At 41.3% G+C, this 10,060-nt stretch overlaps 3 non-coding genes across 3 annotated transcripts; all 3 read left to right on the top strand.

The window, feature by feature from the left end:
- Positions 1–4,174: 4,174 nt before the first annotated feature.
- On the top strand, positions 4,175–4,256 carry TRNAS-AGA (transfer RNA serine (anticodon AGA)). Its single transcript has one exon. It is a non-coding gene; the product is annotated as a tRNA-Ser (tRNA).
- Positions 4,257–5,909: 1,653 nt separating this feature from the next.
- TRNAF-AAA (transfer RNA phenylalanine (anticodon AAA)) lies at positions 5,910–5,987 on the top strand. Its single transcript has one exon. It is a non-coding gene; the product is annotated as a tRNA-Phe (tRNA).
- A 2,846-nt stretch (positions 5,988–8,833) lies between these two features.
- On the top strand, positions 8,834–8,915 carry TRNAS-AGA (transfer RNA serine (anticodon AGA)). The gene has a single exon. It is a non-coding gene; the product is annotated as a tRNA-Ser (tRNA).
- Positions 8,916–10,060: the final 1,145 nt, after the last annotated feature.

Raw genomic sequence — 10,060 nt, 5'->3', positions numbered from 1 at the left:
TTTCCGTGTTTTTTTCCTAGTCTTTCTTTCCCTTTTCTTAGATTTGTAACTGTTCCTTTACGTGCTCTATTTAGGCGACATTAATCTCATTTGAGCTCCTTGTACCTGCTGCTGTTTTCTCCACACCTCATACTGCCTTTTCTCTCTTTCTCTCTTTCTCTGAGGTTGGTGGCTACTTTCCAAAGCTTCTGATGCCCCAATGTTCCTTCATCTTGTTGTCAGACGTGAATTGGAAAAGCAACCAAATTAACAAGCCTTTACCACTCATACATGGCAGAGGTTTATACTTTAATTCAATGAGCTAAGAAAAGCGTGTTGTGGGGCCCCTATGAGCCATGGTGCTTGCTTCATCATAATTAGGCACGCAGTCATTAGCCACAGCTCTGATCATGGGTCACGGAGGTCAGTTTCAATAATTCCTCAAAAACCTAACCATGCAGTCCCCCCTAACTGTGTAGTTATCTTGCTTTACTGCTGTTTGTGTGATTAGCTGGGAGGAGCTCACGGCAGCATCCTCCCAATAAAAGTGTAGATGGACCGCTCCTTAACTCTTTCTTGCTTCATATACAGATGGCTTGAGGAGGTACAGGGGAGATGCAGGTCTACTAGACAGAATAGAAGATCTGCACCAGGTGTGTTTCTCTGCATTGGTGTCCCATCACAGGCCCACAAGTGTATGTGTGATCTTTGACTCCTGGCAGTTCACAAGCAGGTGGCCAGGAAACGGTTTCAGCCTATCAACCACTGAGGAGACAAAGCCTTTGTATAAGGAATGAGGAAGCAATGAACACATTCAGCCTATCACAGGAGTTCCCTGAGTGTTCCGAATTATACATTCTCCATGTCACTGTATGTTATTGAGCCCAAGTAGCTCGCTGTGATCGTATAGTGGTTAGTACTCTGCGTTGTGGCCGCATCAACCTCGGTTTGAATCCGAGTCACGGCATTGTGGTTGGCAATGTCACGGCAGTTGGGTTTTTCTTTTACAAAATTACCAAATGTACCAGTTGTTTTTGTAAAATGTCTATTAAAAACAGATCCTTTAAAATATTTAAACGATCTAACGACAAATTATTTAAACACACATGATTATAAGATGTAGCTATATTGTACCTACTGACATAAATTATCGTTCTTGAACCTATTTGCGGTGGGGGGAACGGAGCTCTCCAAAATGCCAATCAGAATGCAGTTGCAGTTGAGTGACCTGTGTTGTGGCTGTCTAGAGGGAATGCACAAATGTAGCTGTCTCGCAGCCCAATCCAGACGTCAATTGGAGACATGTTTTCAGGCAAATAGAGCAGTAAGTGCAGAGAAATGCTCACTCTCTAAAAATGGCATTTATAAAATAGTAAAGTTAAATCCAACCTCACCAGTAAATAGGATTTATCAATAAATAAATAAAGCTTCTCCTCTCTGATATGGAATTACCCCCCAAAAAGTATAAGGAAATACCCAATGCTAACCTATGAGAGGGGTAGACCTCACTGTAGTGAAAAATGTAATAGACTGTTTGGTACTACCAGGACATGCAAACTACCACAGTACATGTCTTACCTTTTACTTACATAGCATGATGCCCCTAGGACTACCTAGGGCCTACCTTAGGGGTTAATTATATGTAATAAAATTGGAGTTTAAGGCTTGGCAAGTAGTTTTAAATGACAAGTCGAAGTGGCAGTACACTGCAGCACAGGCACTGCAGTAGCAGGCTTGAGACAGGTTTGAAATGCTACTTCTTTGGGCGGCACAATCAGTCCCTGGGTATATGGTATACCACTTTACAAGGGGCTTTCAAGTCAATTAAATCTGTCAGTCAGGTATACTCCAATTACACACATGATTAGGGAAGAAGCACGTGCACTTCAGCACTGATTAGTAGCGATAAAGTGATCAGAGTCCTAAGGCCAACAAAAAGATACAGCAAAATGAGTAGGTGAAAAGCAATAAGGTAGGGTTGAGGCCACCTTAAGAATGCAAGGTCTAACAAACACAAACTAAGGATAACATGAGTAAAACATCAGGTTTCTCTACGGCATTTGGTGAGACAAGTGTGCCTTCTTTTATCTTCCATAAATGCAATCTTTCCCTAACCCCTTTATTATATAGCTCTTCAAGTAAAAAAGATAAAGCACTTAGAAAGGAGCCTCAAATACTCAAAGATGGTAGACTTCTGTATTATGGGCCATAGACTAAAAGCAGCACGAAAACAGAGTGCAATAGGGTCCCAAAAACTTGAGTGCCACATGAGAGTATGCATGAAAGCCTATCCTTTTCCAAACTATAGATATACTCATGCAATTTTTGTTTTTAGGAGAGAATGTGCCTGCTGAAAAAAACATTATTTTTAAAAAGTGCATTGCAGAATACCAGGAATTTGCTGTGGGACACCTTGAAAACTTTCATACAGATTATTTGCACAAAACTTACAGTCAGTTGTTGTGGCCGAGTGGTTAAGGTGAAGGACTAGAAAACCATTGGGGTATCCCTGCGCAGGTTCGAGTCCTGCCAACAACGAGAACATTTTTAACATCGACTACAATTTCAGAAGTTAACCTATAGAATTTCTTCCATGTCAGTTTTATAAATAGGTGGCTTATTTTGGTGTCACTATTGCCCTTTCACATATTTATTAACGCTACCCCTTTCATATCTTTGCTATAACTCTCGTCCTACATTAGCGCTGGTGCAAACACTTCAAATTATTATACCCTGGCTCTCTCAGTCATACCATTCATGCACTTGAAACTTACTTTACCAATAAAAGAAGCAAATAGAAAAATAAAACAAAAGTGCTTGCTGGATTAGGCAAACACACTTCATAAAACTGCATTTTCTTTTCTATTCTCCCCGTGTTGCAGGCTTAACTGCTCCCTGTGTAATTTCTCTTAGCCTGCTGTCCCAGGAAGAGAATTTTATCTACAGGCTCTTTCCGTGTTTTTTTCCTAGTCTTTCTTTCCCTTTTCTTAGATTTGTAACTGTTCCTTTATGTGCTCTATTTAGGCGCCATTAATCTCATTTGAGCTCCTTGTACCTGCTGCTGTTTTCTCCACACCTCATACTGCCTTTTCCCTCTTTCTCTCTTTCTCTGAGGTTGGTGGCTACTTTCCAAAGCTTCTGATGCCCCAATGTTCCTTCATCTTGTTGTCAGACTTGAATTGGAAGAGCAACAAAATTAACAAGCCTTTACCACTCATACATGGCAGAGGTTTATACTTTAATTCAATGAGCTAACAAAAGCGTGTTGTGGGGCCCCTACGAGCCATGGTGCTTGCTTCATCATAATTAGGCACGCAGTCATTAGCCACAGCTCTGATCATGGGTCACTGAGGTCAGTTTCAATAATTCCTCAAAAACCTAACCATGCAGTCCCCCCTAACTGTGTAGTTATCTTGCTTTACTGCTGTTTGTGTGATTAGCTGGGAGGAGCTCACAGCAGCATCCTCCCTATAAAAGTGTAGATGGACCGCTCCTGAACTTTTTCTTGCTTCACATACAGAAGGCTTGAGGAGGTACAGGGGAGATGCAGGTCTAATAGACAGAATAGAAGATCTGCGCCAGGTGTGTTTCTCTGCATTGGTGTCCCATCACAGGCCCACAAGTGTATGTGTGATCTTTGACTTCTGGCAGTTCACAAGCAGGCGGCCAGGAAACGGTTTCAGCCTCTCAACCACTGAGGAGACAAAGCCTTTGTATAAGGAATGAGGAAGCAATGAACACATTCAGCCTATCACAGGAGTTCCCTGAGTGTTCCGAATTATAAATTCTCCATGTCACTGTATGCTATTGAGCCCAAGTAGCTAGCCGTGATCGTATAGTGGTTAGTACTCTGTGTTGTGGCCGCAGCAACCTCGGTTCGGATCCGAGTCACGGCATTGTGGTTGGCAATGTCACGGCAGTTGGGTTTTTCTTTTGCAGAATTACCAAATGTACCAGTTGTTTTTGTAAAATGTCTATTAAAAACAGATCCTTTAAAATATTTAAACGTTCTAACGACAAATTATTTAAACACACATGATTATAAGATGTAGCCTTATTTTTGTTTTTAGGAGAGAATGTGCCTGCTGAAAAAAACGTTTTTTTAAAAAAGTGCATTGCAGAATATCAGGAATTTGCTGTGGGACACCTTGAAAACTTTCATACAGATAGATTATTTGCACAAAATTTACAGTCAGTTGTTGTGGCCGAGTGGTTAAGGCGATGGACTAGAAATCCATTGGGGTCTCCCCGCGCGGGTTTGAATCCTGCCAACAACGAGAATCTTTTTTACATCGGCTGCAATTTCAGAAGTTAACCTTTAGTATTTCTTCCATGTCACTTTGATAAATAGGTGGCTTATTTTGGTGTCACTATTGCCCTTTCACATATTTATTATCGCTACCCCTTTCATATCTTTGCTATAACTCTCGTCCTACATTAGCGCTGGTGCAAACACTTCAAATTATTATACCCTGGCTCTCTCAGTCATACCATTCATGCACTTGAAACTTACTTTACCAATAAAAGAAGCAAATAGAAAAATAAAACAAAAGTGCTTGCTGGATAAGGCAAACACACTTCATAAAACTGCATTTTCTTTTCTATTCTCCCCGTGTTACAAGCTTAACTGCTCCCTGTGTAATTTCTCTTAGCCTGCTGTCTCAGGAAGAGAATTTTATCTACAGGCTCTTTCCGTGTTTTTTTCCTAGTCTTTCTTTCCCTTTTCTTAGATTTGTAACTGTTCCTTTATGTGCTCTATTTAGGCGCCATTAATCTCATTTGAGCTCCTTGTACCTGCTGCTCTTTTCTCCACACCTCATACTGCCTTTTCCCTCTTTCTCTCTTTCTCTGAGGTTGGTGGATACTTTCCAAAGCTTCTGATGCCCCAATGTTCCTTCATCTTGTTGTCAGACGTGAATTGGAAAAGCAACCAAATTGACAAGCCTTTATCACTCATACATGGCAGAGGTTTATACTTTAATTGAATGAGCTAAGAAAAGCGTGTTGTGGGGCCCCTACGAGCCATGGTGCTTGCTTCATCATAATTAGGCACGCAGTCATTAGCCACAGCTCTGATCATGGGTCACTGAGGTCAGTTTCAATAATTCCTCAAAAACCTAACCATGCAGTCCCCCCTAACTGTGTAGTTATCTTGCTTTACTGCTGTTTGTGTGATTAGCTGGGAGGAGCTCACGGCAGCATCCTCCCTATAAAAGTGTAGATGGACCGCTCCTTAACTTTTTCTTGCTTCACATACAGATGGCTTGAGGTGGTACAGGGGAGATGCAGGTCTAATAGACAGATTAGAAGATCTGCGCCAGGTGTGTTTCTCTGCATTGGTGTCCCATCACAGGCCCACAAGTGTATGTGTGATCTTTGACTTCTGGCAGTTCACAAGCAGGCGGCCAGGAAACGGTTTCAGCCTATCAGCCACTGAGGAGACAAAGCCTTTGTATAAGGAATGAGGAAGCAATGAACACATTCAGCCTATCACAGGAGTTCCCTGAGTGTTCCGAATTATAAATTATCCATGTCACTGTGTGCTATTGAGCCCAAGTAGCTCGCCGTGATCGTATAGTGGTTAGTACTCTGCGTTGTGGCCGCATCAACCTCGGTTCGAATCCGAGTCACGGCATTGTGGTTGGCAAAGTCACGGCAGTTGGGTTTTTCTTTTACAGAATTACCAAATGTACCAGTTGTTTTTGTAAAATGTCTATTAAAAACAGATCCTTTAAAATATTTAAACGATCTAACGACAAATTATTTAAACACACATGATTATAAGATGTAGCCTTATTTTTGTTTTTAGGAGAGAATGTGCCTGCTGAAAAAAACATTATTTTTAAAAAGTGCATTGCAGAATATCAGGAATTTGCTGTGGGACACCTTGAAAACTTTCATACAGATCATTTGCACAAAACTTACAGTCAGTTTAGCTGAGTGGTTAAGGCGATGGACTAAAAATCCATTGGGGTCTCCCCGCGCAGGTTCGAATCCTGCCAACAACGAGAAACTTTTTTACATCGGCTACAATTTCAGAAGTTAACCTTCAGAATTTCTACCATGTCAGTTTTATAAATAGGTGGCTTATTTTGGTGTCACTATTGCCCTTTCACATATTTATTATCGCTACTCCTTTCATATCTTTGCTATAACTCTCGTCCTACATTAGCGCTGGTGCAAACACTTCAAACTATTATACCCTGGCTCTCTCAGTCATACCATTCATGCACTTGAAACTTACTTTACCAATAAAAGAAGCAAATAGAAAAATAAAACAAAAGTGCTTGCTGGATTAGGCAAACACACTTCATAAAACTGCATTTTCTTTTCTATTCTCCCCGTGTTACAAGCTTAACTGCTCCCTGTGTAATTTCTCTTAGCCTGCTGTCCCATGAAGAGAATTTTATCTACAGGCTCTTTCCGTGTTTTTTTCCTAGTCTTTCTTTCCCTTTTCTTAGATTTGTAACTGTTCCTTTACGTGCTCTATTTAGGCGACATTAATCTCATTTGAGCTCCTTGTACCTGCTGCTGTTTTCTCCACACCTCATACTGCCTTTTCTCTCTTTCTCTCTTTCTCTGAGGTTGGTGGCTACTTTCCAAAGCTTCTGATGCCCCAATGTTCCTTCATCTTGTTGTCAGACGTGAATTGGAAAAGCAACCAAATTAACAAGCCTTTACCACTCATACATGGCAGAGGTTTATACTTTAATTCAATGAGCTAAGAAAAGCGTGTTGTGGGGCCCCTACGAGCCATGGTGCTTGCTTCATCATAATTAGGCACGCAGTCATTAGCCACAGCTCTGATCATGGGTCACGGAGGTCAGTTTCAATAATTCCTCAAAAACCTAACCATGCAGTCCCCCCTAACTGTGTAGTTATCTTGCTTTACTGCTGTTTGTGTGATTAGCTGGGAGGAGCTCACGGCAGCATCCTCCCAATAAAAGTGTAGATGGACCGCTCCTTAACTCTTTCTTGCTTCATATACAGATGGCTTGAGGAGGTACAGGGGAGATGCAGGTCTACTAGACAGAATAGAAGATCTGCGCCAGGTGTGTTTCTCTGCATTGGTGTCCCATCACAGGTCCACAAGTGTATGTGTGATCTTTGACTCCTGGCAGTTCACAAGCAGGCGGCCAGGAAACGGTTTCAGCCTATCAACCACTGAGGAGACAAAGCCTTTGTATAAGGAATGAGGAAGCAATGAACACATTCAGCCTATCACAGGAGTTCCCTGAGTGTTCCGAATTATAAATTCTCCATGTCACTGAATGTTATTGAGCCCAAGTAGCTCGCTGTGATCGTATAGTGGTTAGTACTCTGCGTTGTGGCCGCAGCAACCTCGGTTCGAATACGAGTCACGGCATTATGGTTGGCAATGTCACGGCAGTTGGGTTTTTCTTTTACAGAATTACCAAATGTACCAGTTGTTTTTGTAAAATGTCTATTAAAAACAGATCCTTTAAAATATTTAAACGATCTAACGACAAATTATTTAAACACACATGATTATAAGATGTAGCTATATTGTACCTACTGACATAAATTATCGTTCTTGAACCTATTTGCGGTGGGGGGAATGGAGCTCTCCCCCATGCCAATCAGAATGCAGTTGCAGTTGAGTGACCTGTGTTGTGGCTGTCTAGAGGGAATGCACAAATGTAGCTGTCTCGCAGCCCAATCCAGACGTCAATTGGAGACAGGTTTTCAGGCAAATAGAGCAGTAAGTGCATAGAAATGCTCACTCTCTAAAAATGGCATTTATAAAATAGTAAAGTTAAATCCAACCTCACCAGCAAATAGGATTTATCAATAAATAAATAAAGCTTCTCCTCTCTGATATGGAATTACCCCCCAAAAGTATAAGGGGATACCCAATGCTAACCTATGAGAGGGGTAGACCTCACTGTAGTGAAAAATGTAATAGACTGTTTGGTACTACCAGGACATGCAAACTACCACAGTACATGTCTTACCTTTTACTTACATAGCATGATGCCCCTAGGACTACCTAGGTCCTACCTTAGGGGTTAATTATATGTAATAAAATTGGAGTTTAAGGCTTGGCAAGTAGTTTTAAATGGCAAGTCGAAGTGGCAGTACACTGCAGCACAGGCACTGCAGTAGCAGGCTTGAGACAGGTTTGAAATGCTACTTCTTTGGGCGGCACAATAAGTCCCTGGGTATATGGTAAAAAACTTTACAAGGGGCTTTCAAGTCAATTAAATCTGTCAGTCAGGTATACTCCAATTACACACATGATTAGGGAAGTAGCACGTGCACTTCAGCACTGATTAGTAGCGATAAAGTGATCAGAGTCCTAAGGCCAACAAAAAGATACAGCAAAATGCGTAGGTGAAAAGCAATAGGGTAGGGTTGAGGCCACCTTAAGAATGCAAGGTCTAACAAAAACAAACTAAGGATAACGTGAGTAAAACATCAGGTTTCTCTACGGCATTTGGTGGGACAAGTGTGCCTTCTTTTATCTTCCATAAATGCAATATTTCCCTGACCCCTTTATTATATAGCTCTTCAAGTAAAAAAGATAAAGCACTTACCAAGGAGCCTCAAATACTCAAAGATGGTAGACTTCTGTAATATGGGCCATAGACTAAAAGCAGCACGAAAACAGAGTGCAATAGGGTCCCAAAAACTTGAGTGCCACATGAGAGTATGCATGAAAGCCTATCCTTTTCCAAACTAGAGATATACTCATGCAATTTTTGTTTTTAGGAGATAATGTGCCTGCTGAAAAAAACATTATTTTAGAAAAGTGCATTGCAGAATACCAGGAATTTGCTGTGGGACACCTTGAAAACTTTCATACAGATTATTTGCACAAAACTTACAGTCAGTTGTTGTGGCCGAGTGGTTAAGGCGATGGACTAGAAATCCATTGGGGTCTCCCTGCGCAGGTTCGAATCCTGCCAACAACGAGAAACTTTTTAACATCGGCTACAATTTCAGAAGTTAACCTTTAGAATTTCTTCCATGTCAGTTTTATAAATAGGTGGCTTATTTTGGTGTCACTATTGCCCTTTCACATATTTATTATCGCTACCCCTTTCATATCTTTGCTATAACTCTCGTCCTACATTAGCGCTGGTACAAACACTTCAAATTATTATACCCTGGCTCTCTCAGTCATACCATTCATGCACTTGAAACTTACTTTACCAATAAAAGAAGCAAATAGAAAAATAAAACAAAAGTGCTTGCTGGATTAGGCAAACACACTTCATAAAACTGCATTTTCTTTTCTATTCTCCCCGTGTTACAAGCTTAACTGCTCCCTGTGTAATTTCTCTTAGCCTGCTGTCCCAGGAAGAGAATTTTATCTACAGGCTCTTTCCGTGTTTTTTTCCTAGTCTTTCTTTCCCTTTTCTTAGATTTGTAACTGTTCCTCTATGTGCTCTATTTAGGCGCCATTAATCTCATTTGAGCTCCTTGTACCTAGGGTGACCAACCGTCCGTAAATTTCACGGACAGTCCGTAATTTGGACCTGGCGTCCGTTGTCCGTCAGGATTCCTTTTACGGACGCCTTTTGTCCGTAATTTTGGAGAGGCCTCTTCTCCCTGATGGCCGCCTAGCCCTCCTCCTGGAGCACAACAAGAGCAGCCCCACGCCGCCCATTGTCATTCTGTATGTCGCTGATTGCCACTTACAGAATGACAATGGATCAGTCTGGGCTGATAAAGCATGTGGCAGCCTCTTCCTGCCACAGTTTAGGGCAGCGCATTCTGTCAGACAGAAGAAATGTGCAAACACGCCAGTGCTGCTATGTGAGAAACCAGTTCGTTCAAAGAAGCTGGTGAAAAGTTGATATAAAGGGGCTGGAGTTCTTTCAGTCTCATTATTTTAGAAAAGTGCACTTTCAATATTATATTCAACGAAGCCATGGTTGCTGCATTTTCATTTTATGCAACTAACAACCATTGCCAAAGCCAATAGTCCTGGCTTGTAGTTGGTGTAATGATACTTGCTGTATTATATATCTGGATTTAATGACAGAAACAACATAATACCACTCGGGCGGAACACTATGCTAAGAACAGATTTTTATATTAGGTGTTTTAAGTC

The sequence above is a fragment of the Lissotriton helveticus genome, chromosome 12 (genome assembly GCF_964261635.1).
Source record: "Lissotriton helveticus chromosome 12, aLisHel1.1, whole genome shotgun sequence".
In the NCBI taxonomy this organism is placed as follows: domain Eukaryota; kingdom Metazoa; phylum Chordata; class Amphibia; order Caudata; family Salamandridae; genus Lissotriton; species Lissotriton helveticus.
This window is presented reverse-complemented; position numbering and strand designations above follow the sequence as displayed.